Here is a 26,752-nt window from a genome sequence, read left to right as displayed (position 1 = left end):
TCTTAGTAGACGTCAGTTCGGCAAGTTTCGGTTGTAGAAGAACAGCTGAATCGACGGAGTACGTCACGTCAGTCTATAAGTGCCAAGGAATGACTCGCCATTTGCTTAAGGTAATGAAAACAAAACAAGAAATTTTTTAAAACATACTCTAATGTTTTTGCATTTATTTTAGAAACAAAAAGAAAACAAAGAGGTTCAGATAATTATGATAAATGATACAATGTTATGTAGTCACCCGATGACACAAACGTGAAAAGCGATTATAGAGTGTACAATATGCAGACGATATATAATCGCATATTACTATTCTCTCTTACCTTCAACGCCATCAATTGACATTTCGTTGGCTATTCTTTTCCAGATTTTTGATGCAATGTCTTTGTCTTTGTATTCTTTCATACGTTGGTTGTTTGTTTCAGGGTTATCCCTTACTTAATTTATTATTTTTTCACTAATATCTATGCTTGAAAGTCGACCTTTCATGCTTACTGCCGTCCGTGTACTTAGTCCGCGTCCTTGAAAAATCGCTCACCGAGCGATTTTTCACGGACGCAATACGCGGACAAAAAATGCGGACATGGAACGCGGATACATGGAATAGCTCCAACAGATTTCAACCAGTTCTTTTTTTCGCGGACACGGACACACGGACACGGAACGCGGACACATTGAAACCCGGCATAATGCGGATGCGGACAAGGATAAAGACGGCATTTAGCACGATGAGGGGGCTGTCATCTCAAAAATCAACTGAAAAACTAATCGATTTCGAGAACAATTACCCGGAATTATACAACCGAAGCAGTTCTGCATATCGGGACTCTGATTTCACTTCAATTGTTTAGAAAAGCATAGCCAAGGTACTAGAAGAAGATGTTTCAGGCATTTACCATTTGTATTCTTTTACAGACAGAATGATGATTTGTACCCTATATCTACTTAAATTCACGCTTGTCCTTCATAATAATCATCTCAATTATAATTTCCAGTTTTATCCATATAATAAAAGAAAGATACGTTCGACGTATGCGGATAAATGGAATATAGCGTCTGTATTATGATTTTGCGGATGCAGATGCGGATACGGATGCTGATAGATGGACTACTACAGTAGCCTTCACGTCTAACGTTTGTATATGGGGAAAAGCGTCATAATTTGTGCGTCGTTATAGCAAAAAGACTGTCCAATGATTTTTGTAAATATGTATCATGAATTTAAAGGGACATGTGCACCGTTTGGTAAAATTACTGTTCTAAAAATGTCATAGATTCAAAAACTATTTCAGTCATTATGTTTAAACAAGCGAAATAATACTTCCGACTTATAACGATGTTAAATACGTGTAAGAAAGGTTCGTCATTGTATAATCAACGTGCGAAACATGTAAAATAATAAAGCGTTTGTTACACTTGATGATTTGAAAAATACGTGTCGTACAGCATACTGTAGCTTTTATAAAATACCTGTAGTAATAACATACTGTAGCTTTTATAAATCGTAAAAAATATTTAAGTCAACGTGGCGCAGTGCACCTTTTGCCATCAGAGGATCCCGACGATAACAATATTCTTTAATTTCCTATTTTACTGTTAGAATTAGTTAAGGGTAGTAAATGACATTTAAACAAATAGAAAACCATTGAACAAGGACCTTAAATAGCATGCTCATTTTTGTAAAATTCTCGATTTTTTCAGCAATAAAATGTTACCGAAAAGCAGGTTATAAATTGACTACAGAACTGCTTAAAATATAGTTCGTATTTGCCTCCATGTTAAACTTGATGACGTCAAAGTTACTATAGCAAAACCAAAAGAACTCTCGGCCGCTTACGTCCCTGGGCTGACAAGGTTGGACGCCTGGTTCAGCTAGAATAATTTAACAAGGATATATAGAATTATATTGCATATTATAAGGTATTGTATTATTGATTGCATGTTTGTTTAAGCTGTATAGTATATGTCATTAAACTGATTTCTTTCTATTCGCGCTGTTTTGCTATGATTTTTTGTCAAAATGGCCGCCGAATTATTTACTCCTTAAACGGAAACATGTAACTGTAGCCATTCACGCCCATGGTTTACCCGTTTACTGTAACATTTCAGATATAGTTATGCATAATTAGTGAAATTCCTGATTAATGAGTCTAGAGGATTAGTGGAAATAAGTAAGCTAAATAAAAGAGGGCAACGAAATACGTAAAAAATGGATGATATTAATGACCGGCAAGATTCGTACCCAGTTCTTTTCGAACACACACTGTAAGTGTGACAGTCGCATTGTTGCTTTTTGCTTTTTATGTGTTTTTTCATGGAATTTTATGTCCATGTAAAAATATTACTTTTACTTCAATATTGCTGAATCAACTTTCCAAATAAGATCCTAGTCCAAATAATTAGACGTAACAGGGTTCGACATTAACTTTTATTACAGCAAGACCGTCGGACCAGCTCCTCTTAAAATGTACTAGCCCGAACCTGATGTCTACTAGACCATAAATGACATAGCAAATGAACACAATTGTGTCATGTGACTGTTTAATCAGGATTTATCAGTAAATTATCAGTGAACACCAGATTTTTTATGCTTATAGTAAAACAATAAAATAACCCTTTTTTTTGCTTTTCTTCGTCAAATTCAAGCCATGGGAACTGACTCGATTTTCCATCTAGGATAAAATTGACGTTTTCTTGTTTCTTCATATTTACGTTTCGTGTCAGGTAGGCGTCGGATTCTTTTTTTCATTAACTGATTTGTCGGACAAAAATCCGAACTTGAACAAAGCCATTCTTTAAATTACATTATCTTGTCTGCTTCACAAAAATGTTTACAGTGACGATACCAATTTTCGATAGAAGACGTAAAATCATGCTCTACAGTTTTACGACACTGCAGAAAATTATTAATATTCATTACAACTTGACCAATTGAAACAAGCAATTTCTGCAGGAAGCTCTCCTTTGCGTCTAAAAATAGCGATGAATCATGTGAATGCTCCGCGTTTATTTAAATATACTAGTTTTGTTTTAATGTAAATAACGGATTCAAGAGTAATTTTACAGATTAAAAGTAAAGGTTTTCACAGCAATTATTTATAGTTATATGAATCAGTATAGATTTTTTTTAATTTATGTACGACCAGTCGGACAAGCTAGCCCGCAGTTTTACTAGCCCGACCACCGATCTTACTAGACAATGTCTGTCGGACGTGCCTTAGTGTCGAACCCTGCGTAAGCTACCCCGCTTACGTCTAAACGGCTACCGTCGTTTTCCTGTAGCAAATTGAGTTCAACTTAAACTTCAGTTTTTCTCGTTAAATCTTTGCTAATGCATAAAATTATAATTAATTAGACATAAATGTGAGCGATTACCTCTTAAATGTGTAAAAATTGTGCTTTTAAACCACTTATGAACATTTTTAAAAATAAACATACACAACACACGAAGTGTGTTTGTCGTTTATAGAATTACATTGAATTATCTTGAACGAAATTATTTTTTGAATAGGTTACACAAAACCAATTGTTGTTGTACAACAAACCACATCACTTTTTAGCTTTCTGTACTTTTTAATTAAATGAAACCTTTATGTGTGTGTTTAAACTACCAGTTGTATCACAGAGTGTATATTGATAGGAGATGATTCGAGTATTTGACCCTTACTGTAGTAAATTCAATCTTATGCAAAAACTATTCATCCGATTTTATTGGTTTATACGTTATCTTGTTGCTATTAATTCCTCTTTAAAAAAATATACGTTTTAGTATACTCCCGTTGTTATTAATGGATTTATAGCGAGATAAACACAAGAAATACACATTTTATGTTTTACCACCGCGCGTTTTACCGTGTTGTGGCTATCGATCTTGTACAATTAGCGTACAGCGAAGCGCCGAGGTTATACAGTTTGATGTACCCACTCACGTCTTTTGTTGAATTATAGTTTCATTTCTCGGCCGATTTTGACAAATTATATATCATTAGAAAGCTTACGTTACGTAGTAAACAGATATACAAACATATATTAAGTTTTTCTTCTGATTTCGACAGCCAGGCGAGTTATAACTTTAACTTTTGCAAATATCATACCGTATTGGAGTTTTAGAATCTAGATTTACGGTTGACATGTTCGTACTTAATACCAATTTGTAGCGTTCTTCTGATTTCGACAGCCCGGCGAGTTATAACTTAAACTTTTGCAAATATTATACCGTTTTGGAGTTTTAGAATCTAGATTTACGGTTGACATGTTCGTACTTTATACCAATTTGTAGCGTTTATATTTCGAGTTCAGTTTTAAAAATTACATCTTGCTTAGGAGAATAGAATTCTGTATACGATAGAAAAAAATTGTTTAAAAACGAAAGTAATTAAGGAATGAAGGCGGAAGAAAGTAGCGCGCGTTCCTAACGCACTGAACTGATGCTACGGTCTTGGCGATTATGCTTTTGTTTAGAAACCGGCCATTGAATTTCCTTTGCCATGATTATTATATTTGTTATGGAATATATAGTGGTATTTTGTTCACGAAACATATCAATAAAGCTTATTAAAAATACATCTTAATAAATTAACGATTTCAGCTCTTCTTTATAACACAGAAAGGGTGATAAATTTATGATGAAACAGCGTATATAGCGGATCCTCTCGATTTTATTCGGCTTTGCATGCATACTTGAAATAAAATGGGTGTCAAAAACATTCATCGTTTGCTGTTAATTATCAACGAGGGAATTATGTATAATTATATGAAATGTTATTTACCTTAAATTATCAATTTATTAAAGATTCTTGAAAATCACGGTCGGTGTTACGCGGGTCATTTCGTATTTTGACATCATGGCATCATGTCCAACTATTCAAAATCAGATTTTTTTCACTGGGACGATGACGGCTTAGATTTAGACAGGCAGACAGATAGTTTATTCAGACTTATGCAACAGTACATCGTCTTCAACTCAAATATATAAATTATTTTTAGACGAATTGTTAGGTGATTACACATATAGCAGTGATGATTCTGAGAATGTTGCCATGTTTCTTATCCGTGTAATCTAGAGTCCGTGGTTTGAGCATTTTTATCGCGGTGTTCAATAAAAGATATCTCAATAATCTTGTTTATTGATAGATCTGTGGTTTTATTGCCCTGTGTTCAGCACAAACCAATTATCTCTTTATGATCAGATACTGTGCCGACCAATACTAAATAACACTATGGTGTCATACGCCACAGCAGGGACCTATACTTGTGATCATTGAGTCTTAGTGAAAGACTTAAAAAAGTATGTTGTTTCGCTTGCGGTTGTTAAAGCCAAAACGGGGCTTCCCAGCTGGCACAGCTGCTGATATTCGGATCTGAATACCTAAACTTATTCAGACCTTATTCTTAACCATTGCGCGTTTTACGATATCGGATTTTAGGCGGGAATACAACTCAGTGAAACTATTCGATTTCTTATACAACATTAAGCATATTAACAGTTATTAAAATTAACAATATCAGCGACATCTTTTTAAAGACTAAACACCTTTTCAAGTATCGAATTTAACATGTCAATAAAATATATTAATACCAAAAAAGGTTTCATTTAATATTGTTCACATTAAACCTTTAAATGAAAGTGTCGCTTTAACTATTTTCCGTGTCTTATTAAGCCGCGAATCGTTTGCTAAAAACAGTTAACAAAAAGGGCTACACGTTCTAATTCTTAATGAAATACAAAAATAAGTATAACATAATTATTAACGTCCATAAACACACACGGCAAGATCAAAGTTTTAATGGAAAACTATTATGACATTCCACTTAAATTATTATTTTCGTCTAAATCAAATACTATATATAGAGAAACAATGTATTTATAACCGACCAATGAGGTAACATTATGCAACTTTCAATTTACACAGTGCTATATGGCAACAATATGGAATTTGAACAGTGGTAGTGTTTTAAGGTCTGGACTATCATTACTTGTAAGTTTGTATAAACATTTTTCTAATGCAATAAGTAAAATAATGTTTATATTTTATGTTTAATAATTTATTGCATGATTATTCTGTGCTGTTATATGAATTTGATGCCGTTAAAGCTTCCGACATGAATTCATGTCGGAACGATGCTATTGCAAAATAACGTTAAACGATATGAGGTCGATGTAAATCGACCTCATATTTATAGGAGTAATAAGATCCAGGCTTGGCGAAATTGTAGTCCAATATTAGACGTAAGCTACCCCGCTTACGTCTAAACGGCTACCGTCGTTTTCCTATAGCAAATTGAGTTCAACTTAAACTTCAGTTTTTCTCGTTAAATCTGTGCTAATGCATAAAATAATCATTAATTAGACATAAATGTGAGCGATTACCTCTTAAATGTGTAAAAATTGTGCTTTTAAACCACTTATGTATCCTACCGTAACCCAAATTCGACGACACCTTAATTCGACGATGTTCTATTTTTATCGATTTAAATTTAAATGGATGATTAATGTCTTGGAATCATTTCAAAGTATTACAGCCGAGTTAAAAATTATTATTTTTTTGCTATATAAGTTCTTTCATTATTTGCGAAATATTGCTTTATGTAACCGTTATATCGTCGAATTTGGGTCACACCGGGATACATTTTTAAAAATAAACATACACAACACACGAAGTGTGTTTGTCGTTTATAGAATTACATTGAATTATCTTGAACGAAATTATTTTTTGAATAGGTTACACATAACCAATTGTTGTTGTACAACAAACCACATCACTGTTTAGCTTTCTGTACTTTTTAATTAAATGAAACCTATATGTGTGTGTTAAAAGTACCAGTTGTATCACGGAGTGTATATTGATAGGAGATGATTAGAGTATTTGACCCTTACTGTAGTAAATTCAATCTTATGCAAAAACTATTCATCCGATTTTATTGGTTTATACGTTATCTTGTTGCTTATTAATTCCTCTTTCACAAGAAATACACATGTTATTTTTTACCACCGCGCGTTTTACCGTGTTGTGGCTATCGATCTTGTACAATTAGCGTACAGCGAAGCGCCGAGGTTATACATTTTGATGAACCCACTCACGTCTTTTGTTGAATTATAGTTTCATTTCTCGGCTGATTTGGACAAATTAAATATCATTAGAAAGCTTACGATACGTTGTAAACAGATATATAAACATATATTAAGTTTTTCTTCTGATTTTGACAGCCTGGCGAGTTATAACTTTAACTTTTGCAAATATCATACCGTATTGGAGTTTTAGAATCTAGATTTACGGTTGACATGTTCGTACTTAATACCAATTTGTAGTGTTCTTCTGATTTCGACAGCCCGGCGAGTTATAACTTAAACTTTTGCAAATATTATACCGTTTTGGAGTTTTAGAATCTAGATTTACGGTTGACATGTTCGTACTTAATACCAATTTGTAGCGTTTATATTTGGAGTTCAGTTTTAAAAATTACATCTTGCTTAGGAGAATAGAATTCTGTATACGATAGAAAAAAATTGTTTAAAAACGAAAGTAATTAAGGAATGAAGGCGGAAGAAAGTAGCGCGCGTTCCTAACGCACTGAACTGATGCTACGGTCTTGGCGATTATGCTTTTGTTTAGAAACCGGCCATTGAATTTCCTTTGCCATGATTATTATATTTTTTATGGAATATATTGTTGTATTTTGTTCACGAAACATATCAATAAACTTATTATAAATAACTCTTAATAAATTAACGATTTCAGCTCTTGTTTATAACACAGAAAGGGTGATAAATTTATGATGAAACAGCGTATATAGCGGATCCTCTCGATTTTATTTTGCTTTGCATTCATACTTGAAATAAAATGGGTGTCAAAAACATTCATTGTTTGCTGTTAAATATCAATGAGGGAATTATGTATAATTATATGAAATGTTATTTACCTTAAATTATCAATTTATTAAAGATTCTTGAAAATCACGGTCGGTGTTACGCGGGTCATTTCGTATTTTGACATCAGGGCATCATGTCCAACTATTTAAAATCAGATTTTTTTTCACTGGGACGATGACGGCTTAGATTTAGACAGGCAGACAGATAGTTTATTCAGACTTATACAACAGTACATCGTCTTCAACTCAAATATATAAATTATTTTTAGACGAATTGTTAGGTGATTACACATATAGCAGTGATGATTCTGAGAATGTTGCCATGTTTCTTATCCGTGTAATCTAGAGTCCGTGGTTTGAGCATTTTTATCGCGGTGTTCAATAAAAGATATCTCAATAATCTTGTTTATTGATAGATCTGTGGTTTTATTGCCCCTGTGTTCAGCACAAACCAATTATCTCTTTATGATCAGATACTGTGCCGACCAATACTAAATAACACTATGGTGTCATACGCCACAGCAGGGACCTATACTTGTGATCATGGAGTCTTAGTGCAAGACTTAAAAAAGTATGTTGTTTCGCTTGCGGTTGTTAAAGCCAAAACGGGGCTTCCCAGCTGGCACAGCTGCTGATATTCGGATCTGAATACCTAAACTTATTCAGACCTTATTCTTAACCGTTGCGCGTTTTACGATATCGGATTTTAGGCGGGAATACAACTCAGTGAAACTATTCAATTTCTTATACAACATTAAGCATATTAACAGTTATTGAAATTAACAATATCAGCGACATCTTTTTATAGACTAAACGCCTTTTCAAGTATCGAATTTAACATGTCAATAAAATATATTAATACCAAAAAATGTTTCATTTAATATTGTTCACATTAAACCTTTAAATGAAAGTGTCGCTTTAACTATTTTCCATGTCTTATTAAGCCCCGAATCGTTTGCTAAAAACAGTTAACAAAAATGGCTACACGTTCTAATTCTTAATGAAATACAAAAATAAGTATAAGATAATTAATAACGTCCATAAACACACATGGCAAGATCAAAGTTTTAATGGAAAACTAATATGACATTCCACGTAAATTATTATTTTTGTCTAAATCGAATACTATATATAGAGAAACAATGTATTTATAACCGACCAATGAGGTTACGTTATGCAACTTTCAATTTACACAGTGCTATATGGCAACAATATGGAATTTGAACAGTGGTAGTGTTTTAAGGTCTGGACTATCATTACTTGTAAGTTTGTATAAACATTTTTCTAATGCAATTAGTAAAATAATGTTTATATTTTATGTTTAATAATTTATTGCATGATTATTCTGTGCTGTTATATGAATTTGATGCCGTTAAAGCTTCCGACATGAATTCATGTCGGAACGATGCTATTGCAAAATAACGTTAAACGATATGAGGTCGATGTAAATCGACCTCATATTTATAGGAGTAGGCGAAATTGGAAAAACTATACCGGTCATCCGGACAGGCATTTCAGAAAATGTGCCGGTCCGGAGAAAATTTAGCCGGACCGAAAAAAACAACAACACAACTATGTACATTAACATAAACCCTTTATTTTAGCTCAACAAACCACTGTCAGTGCTTTATCCAAATAAGATAACAGTTTTTCGGTGTTCATCAATTCGTCTTGATAGTCTGGACAATCTTCTTCAATTCCATATCTTCTTCAATGTCACACAGTTTAGCAATCTCCTTTTCGAATAAAATTGCAGTTAACAGACACTAACTTGTACTAGGTTGGCGCTAAGGAAAAAAATTAGTAGCCAAATTTCAGCACTACGATAACGACCCACATTATAACCTTATTTGCTCGATGAACGACATAATCATTATCATGAATCTATAGGTATCAACAATGACTGTATTAAATTATCAATGAAGTCACATTTAAATAAATTATTTGTTTCCTGAAATCAATTAATTTCATGTTTTTTTATTTTTCATTTATATTTATTTTCATGCACCGGCATAAACGGTATACAATGTTAGAACTTTCAGATATGCCCTGGTCTTTGATTGGGTGGGTCTTGCGTAACTCATATTCGCCAACCCCCCCCTTCTCCTAATAATTTTTGCCGTAGTCTGGTGCTTCTTGATTCTTGAAAAATACATTTACTGCAATGTATTCTTGAATTGACATATTTTTCCATAGTTGCAATATATAATTTATTCAAACGTACCGGTAAATTTGTAAGTCTTAAATACTGCATGTACTGAGCGGCTAGGCTATATTTAGTTACACATTGTCTGTTTTTAAAATAGCATGCTTTGCATGCGTAGAACTTGGCATTGCAGACGACAGCAATAATTTCGCGCTCTTTCTTATAACACGGGTTTTACATGGCATACCGGTATTAGTGCATAGTGAATAGTTATTATCACGTGGCTGTAGAAAAATGGTGTAAATCAGTTTTACAAATAAACATGATAAAATATACATGCACTGGATTTAATTTGTTACCGCATCAAATTATTTACGGGTTTTGTTTTTCACAACTTACTCGCCGTAAGTAATTTTACACTGCTCACCAATTGCAATTAACTTCTCATAATTAATGATTGTTTACAGTACGGTAAATAGGTGTGATGATGATGCCCGAAACTGCCTTTAATGTACTGCTTTATTTAGCGGTTTTATATCACGTATTAATGCTACAACTGTGATTCATTGTTAATAAACCTGCGATAAACGCTTACTCTGTGACACACGTCAATCAAAAATAATAATCACTATATAACTCCGCTTCTATAAACATTCTCGTAACCGATTGGACGTTAAATATCACAGTTTGGCGACTGGAAAGTTACCCGAAAATTCCCCGTGATGCATCTGGCAGCATACATGACTGTGTTATGTTGCTTGAATATACGATCTGGTTATCTCTTATCAATGGAATATCTATTACCACCTGGAGCTTTTATGGCGATTACATTTGGAAATCGGTACCGAGTTCTCTTTAAAAGTAAGGAATATTATATACTTACAGTCTTCGAAATTAGCTTTGAAAAGTTACATGCCAGTCGGGCCAGTTACTTAAGAATTTTTACATGCCCAACATTTTTTTTACATGCCCAAACTTTTTTAACCAAAATTATAACAAATCACAACATTTTAACACTTATATGCTACACATAGTAAAGCAGACCATTTGTTTCAATAGTAGTGAATACAATTACATCTAATCAATCACTAGAATTAAGACGGTCGATCGTTACACCAGTGCTCTTGAAAAGAGCGTTCTCTGGTGTCCTCGTACCATTTCTTGGCTTCCTTTTTCTCTAAATCATTGTCAATTTTCTATTTTGGAAGTGCTTTATCGGGCTTAGCCCCATCAACATACCTAAGATACTGCCTCTATGTCGACAATGAAATTTGTTTACATTGACAAAAACGGAAGCGTATTACTTGATTGTAATGATCGATTCAAAAAGCATCTTCTCGATTAATGTCTAGAGAAACCGTCGATAAGAACCGAATGTGACCGAACTGCATCGGTCAAAAACAATAACGATGACGTGTGCAAGCAGGTGCGTGTTGTTAAACTAATCGAATTTCATTGTTTTACAACTTACGGCAAGGTGTTTGTTCGCAAAATTGAAAAATAGATCTGCAAATATCAAGAACAGCTTACGATTTTTTTTTTATAAACTGTCAATTGGCTTCAATAATTTACATGCCCCGGCGGGCCACAAACGTGAATTTTTGTATGTGCCCGGCAGTAATTTTACTCGCCACGGGCGATCGGGCGTGTGCTAATTTCGAAGACTGTACTTATAGAGAAATATCAAGGTTTTTTGCAATCGCCATTTTCATTCACATTTTAAACTTTAATCGCCAGCTGAAAAATTCAATCACCTTTGGCGATTTTGGCGATCGGAAACGCTAGCATAGCTTGTACAATGTAAAATGATGACTTTTTGGAGACCTATGACGAGTAAATGTTATAAAGATATCACTAGAATATTGTTTATATTTTTATAAACAACCTTTTAAAGCCATGCTTTATAAAGAAATTCATATTTTAATGTCCTTATCTACTCGAAAAATATGTCAAAGCTATCAAGATCTTTTTTGTTAGAATTCAGTTGCCGATTTTGCAACTGAGTTTGAAGTAGGTGTTGTGTAACCAGTTGGATTTGTTAATTGTACGTAACAAACTTATTGCTAATATCAAAACAACGAGTGATTTCATTTTCATGATGAAGTAAGGGGTTTGCTCTTCGAATTTTTAACTTTGAAAAAAATATGATTTGTTTGCATTCATTTCACATTTTGCCGGTCGCCAGGACCGACACTCTTGTTACCTGCCGGACAAAATGGAAATCTGCCGGTCAGGACCGGCGGACCGGCAATTTCGCCAAGCCTGAAGATCTGTAGTTGTAATACGCCAACTGTAGTGTATTTCCTATTAAAATTCATGTATAAATTCATTATTATTTGAAATTGAGGACAAACAGTTTTTAGCTTCAATTGGGCAAAAACAATCGCTGGGATCTGTTTCTTAAAAGATAAACTATACAGTCAAGTTACCATAACCGCATCATTACCCATAGCGGATCACTTTGATGTTCAAGACTGCGTATTGCGATAAATAGTTAACATTTTTAGATGTTATTTTGCACACATCATCTTCAAGGCCTGTTCTTTAAAACGCATTGATTGAGTCGTAATCGGAGCTACTCTTTGTCAAACATTTCGGTATGTTTTGCTGACATGTATATACGACTTTGTTGACTTCCGTCTCGTTTCCAAATTGAGGTTGAACATTTTTCGTGGCCACATCCGATAACTCTGTTGAAAGTAAAAAGTTTACGCATTAATTTAAAGGCCGTTTAGTAGTCTTTCTGCCTGCAAAAGTCCATTTCACTTTTGATTTGTATTTAAGATTTTGCAACACCTTAAATGAAATGAAGAATTATGGCAATAACGGATCAAGCGAGTTTATATGCGTATTGATAATGTATTAATATAATTATATTAAAATGTATGCAAATCTTGTTGGTTCTTACAATTAATGATCTCAATCTTAATTTTTTATTTATGTTCCATGTTCAATATCGATGATAAGATATTATTCAAACAATTTACATGGTTTATAAGCAGGGATCATATTTTCCGGCAACATCAATCGGTCCGGATATAAATGGGGAAAAGTATCCGAAAATGTATATCCGAAATCATGACAAATTACGTTAAAATATATACCATTGATTTTGCCATTCATGAAGGTGGTATAATACATGTGCAAGTAAAATTTCCTTAGGCATTTTTTTTAAACGGAACGAGTTTTCTAAACTGGTTTTATCATTTGGTATTTCATTGTTGTTTCGTGTGCTGTTTTATCAGACTTTTTTCATCGTTGTCAATATTATTAATCTGTGTAAGTCTATACCGATGTTTTTAATTGTTGTCGACTCGATAATAGCTTACAAACATGCACTGAACCAAACAAATGTCTGTGCGTAGGTTGGCTTCTGACAACAACAACCAAATATTTAATAAATAATTTGTTGTCAAATAACCCACGGCCTAGTCAATATTAATTGCCGCCTTAGAGTCTTTTGATGATTTTTGCTTTGGCAGACTCTTGGTTCAGATTTATTCTGAACGCGAATTATTTCAGCTACCCACGGCCGATAGTTTAGATGCGTAGGGATTTTATCACGAGAGCGAAGCATTTGAAACCACGCATCTAATTTTCCGGTCGTGAGTTATTCAACAACAAAGTATAAAGTACACGAATTATTTCGATTCTAACACGGTTTTACTAAAGATTTATTCAATGTATATTATTTTTCTTGTGTACTATTTTATGTGAAGTTCCGCCCATAAAAATAACTTTCGGCTGTTCTGTCGATCAAATCCGCGACTTTCATTCATATTATATTACCGGATTATTACGCTGGTGGAAAATGTATCGGCATGTTTTGTTTAGTTACAGCGCATGCATTCAGACGCGTCTTTTCGGATGCGTCTTTAATCCGCTGTTAGCAAGTTTTTAACCAGGTTTTCCGAAGGAAAAAACTGGTTATTAGATTGGCGAATGCGGGCGGGCTGGCTGGCTGGCTGGCTGGCTGGCTGGCTGGCGGGCTGGCGGAATAAGCTTGTCCGGGCCATAACTATGTCGTTCATTGTCAGATTTTAAAATCATTTGGCACATTTGTTCACCATCATTGGACGGTGTGTCGCGCGAAATAATTACGTCGATATCTCCAAGGTCAAGGTCACACTTTGAGTTCAAAGGTCAAAAATGGCCATAAATGAGCTTGTCCGAGCCATAACTATGTCGTTCATCGTCAGATTTTAAAATCATTTGGCACATTTGTTCACCATCATTGGACGGTGTGTCGCGCGAAATAATTACGTCGATATCTCCAAGGTCAAGGTCACACTTTGAGTTCAAAGGTCAAAAATGGCCATAAATGAGCTTGTCCTGGCCATAACTATGTCATTCATTGTGAGATTTTAAAATCATTTGGCACATTTGTTCACCATCATGGGACGGTGTGTCCCACGAAAGAATCACGTCAATATCTCCAATGTCAAGGTCGCCACGACTAAAAATAGATTTAAAAAAAAAAAAAACTTACAAAGGGGGTTAATTTTTTTTGGTCATTTCAAAAGTTCAGTTTGAGTTTTCTCCCTTTATCAGATTTTTTTTTCACAATGAAAACCTGGTTTTGTGACAATTTTGTCCCTTGTTTATTCTTGGTCTGACGCGCAATAAACCGGTCCTGACCGGTTTAGAGACTGCAGCGAATGGTTATCACACCTAATCGAGATAAGAATGTCATTAGGGTGTGTTAGCATGTACACTGTGTAATCGATTTCATGACATGGGAATTTTAATAGCAAACAGAATCGGACCGACTGTTTGGGATTTTCATTCGGTCTTTCATGACCCCAATCGGTCTAGGACCGACAAAACCGAAAAAAATATGATCCCTGTTTATAAGATGCCCATCTCTTTTCGATCTTTTTAGGATTTTCAACAGATACAATTAACATAATAACACCATGTGTAAAGTGTGGATACAAGATCACATATAGACAACAATTAATAACTAGAAAAAATAATAAAAATTATAACTGCCAATGTAACATTTCATGTTTCGACAGTTCAAATAGCGTGTTAGATGCCTCCCTGAGTGGTTTCAGTCAAGTGATCCGTTATGGCTACAACTGATCCGTTAAAGCATGAATTCCAGCGTTTTTTTTTACCCAAAGGGGAAAGGTACCTGTACCCCTACAATTGGGAATTTTTCGAGTCGTGAAATCTTCAAATTGGGAAAAAAAACGAGTCGCAAAATCAATGAATTGGGAAAAATTCGAGTCGCAAAATTTATGAATTGGGAATCTTAAAATGCATCTTATCTATCATTAAGGGCTATATTCTGCATCACAAAGCATTTTAAGCGCTAGGTTTTAACAGAAAAACTACTAGTGATGATATTTTGACAATCATATCATGTCATGTGAAAATTGTGTTATTGCCACTTCAGTAGGAATGTGCCTGTCAATGAAAAAAATTCTATTGATAGGCATAATAACTGAGGTTGCATAAAAATAATATTAATGATTTTGTTTAAGCCCTTAAAAGTCTCACAAGCGCTGCAATGTTTTATTTGAGTTAAATTTAAAACTTAAAAAAAACAAAAACAACAACAATGGACCTTGGACTGGTTTGAAATCTTTCAACACTAGACAGTGAGAATAGCCACACATAACCAAAATGAGTTTTTAGAGTGGAATGCTATAACAACTATTTTCAAAGGTTAGTCTTATATTTTGTTTTGATTTTTTTCAAATCATCAAATAAGATATTGAGATCATCTGCCAAAAATGCTAATGTATATGTTGTAAATAACTGTAGTATTTTACACACATGTCTCAATATTTTTAATTTTATGTTAAACTTTTATTTGTTTACATCCGTATCCGAATAGTTTCTTTCCAGATTTGACACTTTAAAAAACTATACATAGATCTTCAGAGCTCCAGAGGTCTTTTTTTCGTAATTACGAATTATTTTCAAGTCCGTTACGTATTTATTTTAAAATCTTTTCGTACCATTAAGAATTACAAAAATCAAGTTACAAATATTTTTTTTTTTACATCAGTTCGTATAGATTTTTATTGAGTTCTTTTTGCGTATTAAAGATCTTTTCGGTGCTTATATAGAATGGTTATCGGGTTTGTTTAACAAAGCGCATTTTTTCCAATAAAAACGGCATGTACAGTCTATCTGTCAAAAACAATGGCGGCGCCCAGAGAGCGTCCTAAAAAACTGCAAAGCCTGCAAAAACACGCTTTTAACATATTGTACGCAAAGTGAGCCGAAGTTGAATGTTAAGAAAGACATTATAGAAAATATCTTATATAATGTTGTATGTTCAGTTGCCGACACAGTCGGACAAGCTAAAAAAACGTGACACAACGGGTCAAAACTTAAACAAATAAAAACCTTGAACGAGTGGAAGGGACATTTCCCGTGGCTAATCGTTGAAAAGATTGAAGGGGAGACCCGTTTTAATTGTGAAATATGTAAAAAGATTAATCGAAGTCAGTTTGGGCATATGAGGCCATCCTTAAAAAATTGTTTGTTTGGCATAACCCGACCCAGGTAAATTTGGGTGGGTAGGTAGGTAGGGATTTTTTTTTAGTATTTTTTTTCTGAAATTAAACTCCGACATATAACAAACTGAAAGGTAATTATCAAATAAAGCTCCAAGTCTTCTGCCTCATGAAAGTAAATTGGTAATTATTTTTCTGCACCGTCCGTATCACCACATGTGTATTCGTAAGTCTATTTTTTGTATAAAGAACATCAAAAAATATAATATTATCGACAAAAAATACTTTATCCGAAAACGAGAGTCCGAAAAAGTGTACGCATTTTGAACATGAAAATGTGCATATCGTTTGACTACAGAAAATGAAAACAAGTAACCTAGCAAATACGTAATTAATATACTTTGGGTTGACATATTACTTTACAATAGCATAGTTTGTGAGTAAAAAACAAAAAAGTAATTATAGCAATTTAATTTCAATCAAGAACAGAAAGGTGTAACATCTTCGACATGTAACTAATTATTTAATTATCATCCTTTAATTCAGATCGATAGACGGTAGAAAGTTGTAAAGTGATCAGCTTTAAAATAATTTATTGAGTGTTACGCTTATTTTCATTTGCTTATTTTTTATACGACTTTTGCCATCGGCCATTATATTGCAGGCGGCGACAATTTCAACTGTGTATTCCATTATCTGCGCGTGAATTACCCAATATTACCCCATAGCAAACTCAATGTTGTTTGGCCAGCTACCATATGTGCTTCAAAACGTTCATGGAAACAAAGAGAAAACAATAGTTTAAAAAAACAAACCGGATTAAAATGGCGGATGTTTTCTATGAAATTTAACGAGATTTTAGCATATTTGCCAATTATATTTTTCTTGAGCCAAATTCGCTATATTTTCGCAAATGGCGAACGACAGCGCGAGCCCTGTAATAGTGAGCATTTATTCCAATAATAACACGTTCGCAATGCTTGTGCTGTAGTTTGCCATTTGAGCCATCTGCACCATTTGCAAAAATATTGAGAATTTGGCTCAAGCAAAATCTAAATTGCGAAAATTCGAAAATCTAGTTAAATTTCGTTGAAAACATCCGCCATTTTAATCCGGACTGGTTTTCTATATTTGTCTCTTTGTTTCAATGAAAGTGTTCGCAATTCGAACAATTAACAAATCCCGGTCTGTACCCGATTAGACATTACTTGACCTGACCTTATTTTATTGAAGTGCACATGGTAGCTTGCCAATCAACATTGAGCTCGCTTTCACATGACATGACGTTGTCGAATGAAACGTGAGAAAGGGTGGAGCAATCGGATAATATTGGTTCATTTATATGCGCAGATGTTGTATAATTTCAATACACATTTAATATCGCAGTCTGCCTTCAAAATAGCGGCCGGTCGCTAGAGATAAACAAATGAAACAAAAACGAGACAATACCCGTCAATAAATATTTCTAAGCTGACCACTTTTCATCTTTCTTCTGAATATTTACCAATCTGAATGAAAGAGTGATAATTAAATAATTAGTTATATGGCGATAATATTACACATCTCTGCCGATTGCCGAATAAAATTGAACAGTGATAATTAATCAATTTGTTTTTTACTCCCAAACTATCCTGAACGACAGCAGCGTATTTTAATTAAAGGGATACGAGAAAAACAGGAGCGGTTTAATTGTATTTAAAGTTTAATTAATTGCATATGCATATGTCAAATAAATAGGCGACTCAAATACCGGTACGCGTTTTGTTCATTGCTATTCTAGATATCATTAAAAGAGCATTCAATTAAATGACGCAAATATCCGGAAAGGATAAAAAGCGGAAATGCAAAATTTAGCGGAAAGAATTTTCAGCGAGCAAAAAAAATTTATTTTGGAAAGTGACAAAAAAAATTTTCAGTCGGGCCAATTTTACTGGGTCGGTCGGGTTATGCCAAACAAAAGAATTTTTAAGGATGGCCTGAAGGTATTTGAAAAATAAAATTGTATAATACTGAAAAGACACTGTTGAACTCGCATAAATAAAGTTGCTAGTATGTTTATTTAGATTTTTTGCATGAAAATAACCATTATTATTTATTTTTAGGTCATTTAGAAAAGTTAAGAATTATTTTCCAAAACTGAGCAGAAACGTTACGAATAAAATTTCAGTGTTAAGAATTCTTTTTGAAAATCTGGTAGTAACGTTAAGAATTTCACAAAGCCTTATCTGGAGATCTGGATCTTAAGTAATATGAGCATTTAACTCAATACGCTTTTTTTGTTTTTAATGTCAACAAAAATGAGTGTTGAGAAAGTTTATTGATGTAAGGAAGACTGGTCTTTACGATGGAATTCTTTCACGGGAAAAATCGATCACCCATCGCAGTTATGTAATCCAGTCAGATTTTACACAACGGTTAAAGTTGCGCCCTTGAAAAGTTTTGTTTACTTTCTACAACGATGTCAGGCGAAAATAAATGGCCGAAATGAAAGGCTTGACGATTTCAATAGATATTTCCAGCGTAAATAAAAGGCACTGGCGATTAGGAACAGCACCTAGGATTGTTGGGAACAGTAGATATGGTGATTGGGAAAGGACCGGTGCTAAAATTTGAAAGCCTCCGGTAGGCTTTGGGAAAGGTACCGTTCCCCGGTACTAGTTAAAGAAGGGAAAAAAACGCTGAATTCTGTGATGAAAAAAAGGTATCACAAATACATTTTGCCTGCGTTTAAAAATAAGACTATGTGCTGAATCAGTAAGCAAAGGTAATATTTAATCAAACTGGTTTAAAAGAAGTCTCAAAACATTTATTGCTTTTTAACAGAACAACTTAATTACGCTACTGATCCGGTAATGGTAACTTTACTATACTTGTAAGTTAGTACGTGTTATCCTTTGTGATTTCATATTTTTATCAGCAGTTTTTTACTCAATTAATATAACATACCAGCCAATCAGCAATTGCAGGTTCAGTATCAAATTCTTTGAGACATGATTTTTATGGTCATAAGATCATTGAGTTTAGTGTTTCCAAATCAACATCTTCAAAAATTGCTGATATTATTTGCAAATCATCACTCATTTAACTTCATCAAAACAAAGCCAGGATCGTTTATTTTCCCATGACACTTGCAACTTCAACTAAAATCATCACAGCAACAATATACAGTGGAAACCCTCTAAACCGGATCTTCTCTATACCGGAATCCTCTCTAAACTGGACAAATTGTCCGGTCCCAATTTTTTCCCTATAAAACCATGCGTAAAATATCTCGTCAAGACCAGAATCCCCTCAATTCCGAAAACCAGTCATTCTTTGGATCAAAATTGGGTCATTCCATACATAATTGTACCTCTCTAAACCAGTGAGGACCAGCTTATTGCACCTCAGACCCCTCAAGTAAAAAACATGTGAATAGCGGATTAAAGACGCGTGAAATTAATAAAGGTGGTCGAAAATTATGCAAACTATAAAAATAGCAAAACGATTTAACTAGACTTTACCTGTGATGTACATATCGATCAAAAGAAGAAATTTTGTTTTCGATGTAGGAAGCCATGCTAAATTTTAATAAACTTACTGCTATTTCATTTTGAATTGTTTATTTCAATTGCTAATTAAATGTCATATAAAATGGTGATTTGCAGAGTTCTTGAAGCAGTTGCATTTAGATATTCATTTAGATTTTTGACTTGGCAATTAAGATAGCAAAGACTAAAAATGTCTAAACCTCCTCCTAAGCGAAGGCGCGTGGAAATGTCTCTAGAAGACAAAATCAAACAGATCAAAGAGTCTGAGATGTTGCCCAAACCTACACTCAATATGCTGCACTATTAATGAATGTTATATATAAATAAACTATTAAAATGTGCTGAAAGTATATGTTTTTCAACATTAGGCTATGTTATTGACCTTTTGAAAGTAATATCGTCAACTTCCCCTCAAAACCGGAATCCTCTCAAAACCGGAATTTCCTCTCGGTCCCGGGGATGTCCGGTTTAGAGGGATTCCACTGTACAACAACTAAGTTACAAGATAATATTTAAGCACCAGTTGCAGAAGACTGGTGACCTCCATGTCGATGTTCCTAAACTATGCATCAGTCAGTGCATGAGTAAACATTTTCTTTAGGCTTACGGGAAACAGTTTTCTTAACTGCGCATCATTTGTGATTATTTAGCTCACTTGAAGACAGCATGCTCAAGATGAGCTAATGTGATGGCCTTCTGTTGGTTGTTTGTTGTCAGCATTTGCATTTTCCTTTTACACACCTGAGAGGCCACATTAGTAGCAGTATCTTCAAGAAACTTGGTTGAAATGTTTACGCTTATTATATCAAAGCTTTGTTCAAAACTGGGTCATCTAGGGTTAAAACCATGGTCATATGGTAAAATTAAAGAAAAACCTTGTAAACATTATAAAGGCCACATTGCCCAAATCTTCATGAAACTTGGCCAGAATATTAGTCTCAAGGATGTCTCAGTTGAATTCAAAATACTTAGGGTCCTTTGGGGTAAAAAACTAGGTCACATTAACGGAAAAGCTCATGAACTTTCTAGTTCAGACATATTTATATCTTCATGATTCTCGGTCAGAACTTTTCTCACAATGATATTTTGGCAGTTTGAAATTGGGTCACTAAGGGTAAAAAACTAGGTAACTGAGTCAAATGAGCTTTAAAGGCTAGTTATCGCTCTAGAGGCTACATAATTTGCTCAATCATGGTGAATCTTGCTTTGAATTAAATATTCCAATGCTATTCTAGGATTCGTCATGTGTCATCAGAGAATATCCTCAAAACAATTCAGCTCCTTATGCTCTCAGTAAGTGAGCTATGATGGCATTTGGCCTACTTGTATACAAATTTAATACCATGCTGAAGCTGTGAAAGAAAATAAGAGTTAGTTCCCTTGATTCCATACTGTAAAAGCTTCTTCAGACCAATATCTATGCATTGAAAATCTGTCCTAGAAAATCTGAAGCCTATTGATTACATTATAAAACCAGGGGGTGATGGGAAGGAAAGGCATATGTCAGAGGATCAATAGTTCCTCTTTATATAGACATGTATGTTTTTATCAATATGTGCATTGGGTGCTAGGTGATAGATGAAAGGGCACATGCATAGGTTTTCTGTTACTTGCAATGCAGCAATTTTTAAAATTATTTAATAGTTATACTTTGCATCCACAACCAGACAACACTTTTGGGCATAGTAGGTTAATTAATGCATGCATATCTGACTTATCACTGACCTAAAGATCCATTAACACTCACAATCAACAAACTTATGTAGAACGGGTAACGTATTATCACTTCATCTACAATATTGAGACCACAACTGTTTCTGTATCGCTGATCATAGCTTTAAGAAGTTTAATTAAACTGACACTGACCTTTATATGACAACATTTATCAGGTATTCACATGAATATTTCAGTCTATAGCAGTAGGAAGAAATCAAACTTGCAAAAGTATCTTACCTACAAAATCAATAATAATTTTAAGCATCATTACTAGAGAAACATGCACAAACAAAACATAAGTATACAGAAAGAAGCTAGGAGACATTTTTATAAAGATCAATTCAACAATCAAATGTAATGTTATAGTGTCCATGCTATACCCTGTAAGTGGACTGGGCGTGTTGATGTTCCATTCAGTACTGTACTTAAACATGTGGAATGCTCAGTTTTGTACCCCAAAGTTTAAATAAATAAATTTAATTCGCTTTATACATGGAATCATTGATAGCTGTAATAGGCAACTGTAAGTTATTTGTGGCTTGTTTTTGAAAACCTAGAGTCAATGACCCCTGGACTGAAATTTTGAGGAGTAAATTTGAAAAATGTTGGGGTCAATTTTGAAGCACAAAAATAGGTATGTGCATTGTGTTTATTGTCTGTTTTATTCTTTTTATGCCCCTGAAGGAGGGCATATAGTGATCGCACTGTCTGTCCGTCCGTCCGTCACATTGCGTTTAGGTTTCGAAAAATGCTCATTACCTCTATGTTGCTTCAGATGTCACCTTTATATTTGGTATGCATGTCTGTATTGACAAGGCCTTTCCATACGCACACAAATTTTGACCCTTTGACCTTGACCTTGAACTTAGGGTCCGCGTTTAGGTTTTAAAATCTGCGTTTAGGTTTTTAAAAATGCTCATAACTTCTATCAAAGCTTTTAGCGGGGGCGTATGTCATCCTATGGAGACAGCTCTTGTTTGGAGAGCAATTGGGAAGTTTGTAGTATTTTCCTTATTGGGAAAGTGCTGTTTTCCTGTACTTTATAAACAAGGAAATATTCACTTGCCTGTCAATATATGAAGATGATGTTTATTATTTCAGGTTCTGAGGCCCTCTTGAATTGTGGTGCTGATTGCCTTTAAGTACATGTAATACATCTATGGTGAGTAACTGAGAACAGAGAGGGCATAGTTCTTTTGTAAAAAAAGAAAGGTGTATAGAAAAGTGTATTAATTGAGAATGTCAGGAATTAAGTGATTTTCCCACAGCAAAATATGTGATAGATGCTTACATGAATATTTGACTCAAGATGATAGATCCCTCTGTAGATGAGGGTACGCTTATATACTACTGGCTACTGTAACAAATACTACGTATTAAACTAAATAAAGAGTATGTTATGCTCTGATATGAAAATGGATGTTGCATATATTACATGTAAATATGGATTGGGAAAAATCACTTAAAAATGAGTCTTTAATTTCTGAGAATTACCTATGATCATTTGCAGTAGAAAATTTAACCTGCCATATAAAAGCCACATGGCCAGTTTTGCAGAATGTGCGTCCTGATAGATGGTGGGTTTGACTGACTGGGGTTTTCTGCAAGAGAATGCAAGACTTTTTTACAGTAAATTAGGAAGCCATTCCACGTCTGGTGACCATTTATGGAGCTGTTGAAATATGTATTGCCTGTGGACATCTTGGAGTCAGTAATCTGTGCACACAGCCTCAAGGGAATGTCCTGGTAGTGTGCTATTCCACTTGACATGCCATCAGTTGATTTATCAATTTGATGGAGTCAGCAGGGCTTCCCCTGGCTCAAAAATTTCTTTAGCCAAATTCGCCTTGCTATGACAAAATTCTTCTATTTTTGGCTATTTTATAAGTTTTATTGAAGAGAAATTTGTAGCCAAATGGAATTTTCTGAAACCAAATAGATCAATTTGTAGCCATTTGCTACTTTAGCGAATGGCACAGTAAGCCCTGAGTCAGTGATCATTCGTTTCATTTTCTAGTCTTCACATTGCTGTAATTTAATTGATAAAATGATTATGTAATCATATGCAAAATATATAAGTGATGTACATGTAATTCTAAATTTTAACTAGCCTTTCTATAGCCCCCATTGGCATTTAACCATGTTTAACAATATATACTGTGTACAGATGACTGGAATTACTCAACAGTGTCTGATATTTTAATTTAATGCCAAAAAATACTGGTAGCATTTGTACATACTGGTATTATTTTTTTGCTGGCATTTCACTTTGCATCTGCTTTGTATAGGACCACAGTCAAGTGTTTTTGAGCTCACTTGAGCAAAACTTGCTCATCTTGATTTTTGTTATCGCCTTTTGTCATTTGTGTGTCAAAGAGCTGGGAATCAATATTTAGCTTTTTAAAACTCCTAGAGGCCACAGGTATTGTCCAATCTTATCGAAAATAATGCTCGTTTGGCCTCATTTATTGGCCATTCTGCATGAAACTTGGTTAGAACATTAATCTGGGCGTCTTGAAATTGGGTCATATGAGCGCAAAAACTAGTTTACTAGCTCAAATTAAGAGAACCATGTTAACACTCTAGAAGTCACATTTTTGTGCAATCTTCATGAACCTAGTCCAGCACATCTGTTCTTATGCTATCTTTCACACAAGTTCTTAAATAAATATGTGTCTACACAAATATATTTGTTTCATAAAGTACTTTACATTATTTTGAACTCTACCTTCTTAGAATATTTTTTTTCGGGAATCAGGTGAGCTCCATAGCCCTCTTGTTTCAATTATTAAATTGAGAACTTAAACATTGAAAACCATTTTTAGTGACATGGCTATGCACCTTGTGTAAATATTAAATAGGTGTGATCCTTTGCTATACAAATGGTACTTTTAAATAAACTAATATTTAATTTAATGAATTTTTCCAGCAAATGAAAAAGAACATTATTTATTTTAATATGCACATTTTTTGTCTGCTTGATGTAAATGCCCGATGCGAATCTCAGACTTTGGCCTTTCCAATGCTAGGGAGAATATTTGGACCATTTCCAACAAAGAGTTTGCCATATTTGTACAGACAGGCAAAATCTGTGTTTGATGCTGCACCGTTTCCATAACTAGCATACATGATGTTGAGCACTTGTAATATATAAGCTGGTATGACACTATTGTCTTAGTCTATTTGGCATGTTTTGTGCAATAGTACTTACATTCATACATTCTCGTGTGTGAAAATGGTAAGAGCGGTTTTCTGTGAAAATGGGGCTTAAAGCAAGTGTTTAACATGTTATTCCAGATTAACCTGTGCTGTCTGGATAGGCGTAAAAGTGACAACACTTTCAGCCAAAGCTGGATTTTTGCTAAGAAGAGACTTTCTGTAAAGGAAAAATACCTTAATCCTTTTCCACTTAGATATGTATTTTGATGCATATGCAGGGAATAATCTAGAATTTACTATCTATGGGTCCCTGAACTCGCAGATTTTAGACCAATGAGTCCCAGGCCAAAATTAATGAGTCCACCTTGAAAAAGAATGGGTCCCAAATTTTGCAAGATACCAAGTAGTGAAGAAAATTTGTCTATATCACACTAGCTCAATAACTATACTTGCATTAAACTTTTAATTATCTCAAAAACTTGTTGAAACCAACAAAACAAATTCAGAGTTATCACTATCTTGTTTGCCTTCACATAGGATTTAACATTATCTGTTACATGAATGTAACCTGTTACAACATTTCAACTTGACTCAAATTGATGATAATATTATTGTTAACATCCGAATTGCGAGCTTGATAATATTATTGTTTACGTCCGAATTGCAAGCCGTTGACCTACCGTTATTAAAGTTTAGATTTGTTTGTTTTGGATTGAGCTTCAACACCTTATTTCGAAGGCATTTTTTCTGTATTATTTATGACTAAGTAACACAAAGTTAAAGCAGGTTTTCATCCGGGGACTCTAGAAAATATCATTACATATTCTATTTAATATGTCTATTCTAATTGGTTTGTATTATACAGCAGCGGCTCGACTAGAGCCAATCAAAAGACTTGTTGGAGTCTTCAAGCCTCATCGCCAGGGTTAAACTCAGCGTTCATTGCTACACTCTTGACTCGTACACAAGATGGTTCGTACTTATCGTGATTCGCGTATGCGTTAACGGATACAGTTCAGCAATGCGTCCGAGTGGACGCACATATTTCAAAACGATGCGTCTATTTCGATATTTGTACGTCATAGACGCGGGACGCACATGTAGATTATTCCCTGCATTTGTAGTCCCATAGAAAGTTAGATTTAATTTAAGACCTTTCTTACAAAATTCAAGTTTAAAGGCTGTTGTTTACAACACTTACGTTGATATTTTTTTATTTTTTTTGACCAACACTTGTTAAACATACTCCTGTATATCACCAACTGTATTTGTATTGTTTTCATGCTTAAACTTTTACGTTTACAAAACTAACAGTGGTAAGGTTTTCATAAATACTTGTTTATCAGAACCCGGCTTATCATCAAAGGTACTTGTTATATGTATTTTTAACTACTCTGTAATGAATATAGCATAAATATGTATATTCAATTTATGTATAATTCCTTATATATGCTATATAGCTCAAGCATAGAATAAACATATTACATCTTTATGTATACAAAATTAACATTGATATTGTGTTTATCAATATTTGTTAATGGAACCAGGCTTACCACCAAATGTACTTGTATTGTATTTTTTAACTCTTCTGCAATGGATATAGTACACATACGTATATACAATTTATGTATACCACAGTATAACCATATTACGTTTTATATGTATGCAACATTGACATTGATATTATGTTTATCAATATTTGGAAATCGGAACCCTGCTTACCACCCAATATACTTGTATTGTGTGTGTTTTTTTTTTAAACTTTATATGTATACAATATTGACATTGATATTGTGTTCATCAATGTTTGGTAATCGGAACCCGGCTTACCACATAATATACTTGTATCGTGTATGTTTTTTTTT

At 34.1% G+C, this 26,752-nt stretch overlaps 1 protein-coding gene across 8 annotated transcripts in view; it reads left to right on the top strand.

The window, feature by feature from the left end:
• The first annotated feature begins 1,896 nt into the window (after nt 1-1,896).
• Nucleotides 1,897-26,752, top strand: part of LOC127881608 (plasma membrane calcium-transporting ATPase 2-like) — a 178,367-nt gene continuing 153,511 nt past the window's right edge. For 2 of the 8 annotated variants that reach the window (XM_052429631.1, XM_052429630.1), the window contains exons 1-2: nt 2,021-2,165; nt 22,830-22,890. The gene's annotated coding sequence lies outside the window, so the exon portion shown is untranslated. Of the gene's footprint in view, nt 1,915-2,020; nt 2,260-22,829; nt 22,891-26,752 lie in introns of those variants that run through there. The other 6 variants (XM_052429634.1, XM_052429633.1, XM_052429627.1 and 3 more) reach the window with 5 other exon arrangements.

This window comes from Dreissena polymorpha, chromosome 5, assembly GCF_020536995.1.
Source record: "Dreissena polymorpha isolate Duluth1 chromosome 5, UMN_Dpol_1.0, whole genome shotgun sequence".
Taxonomy (NCBI): domain Eukaryota; kingdom Metazoa; phylum Mollusca; class Bivalvia; order Myida; family Dreissenidae; genus Dreissena; species Dreissena polymorpha.
Note: the sequence above shows the minus strand (reverse complement) of the source record. Positions and strands in the feature narration are given on the sequence as shown.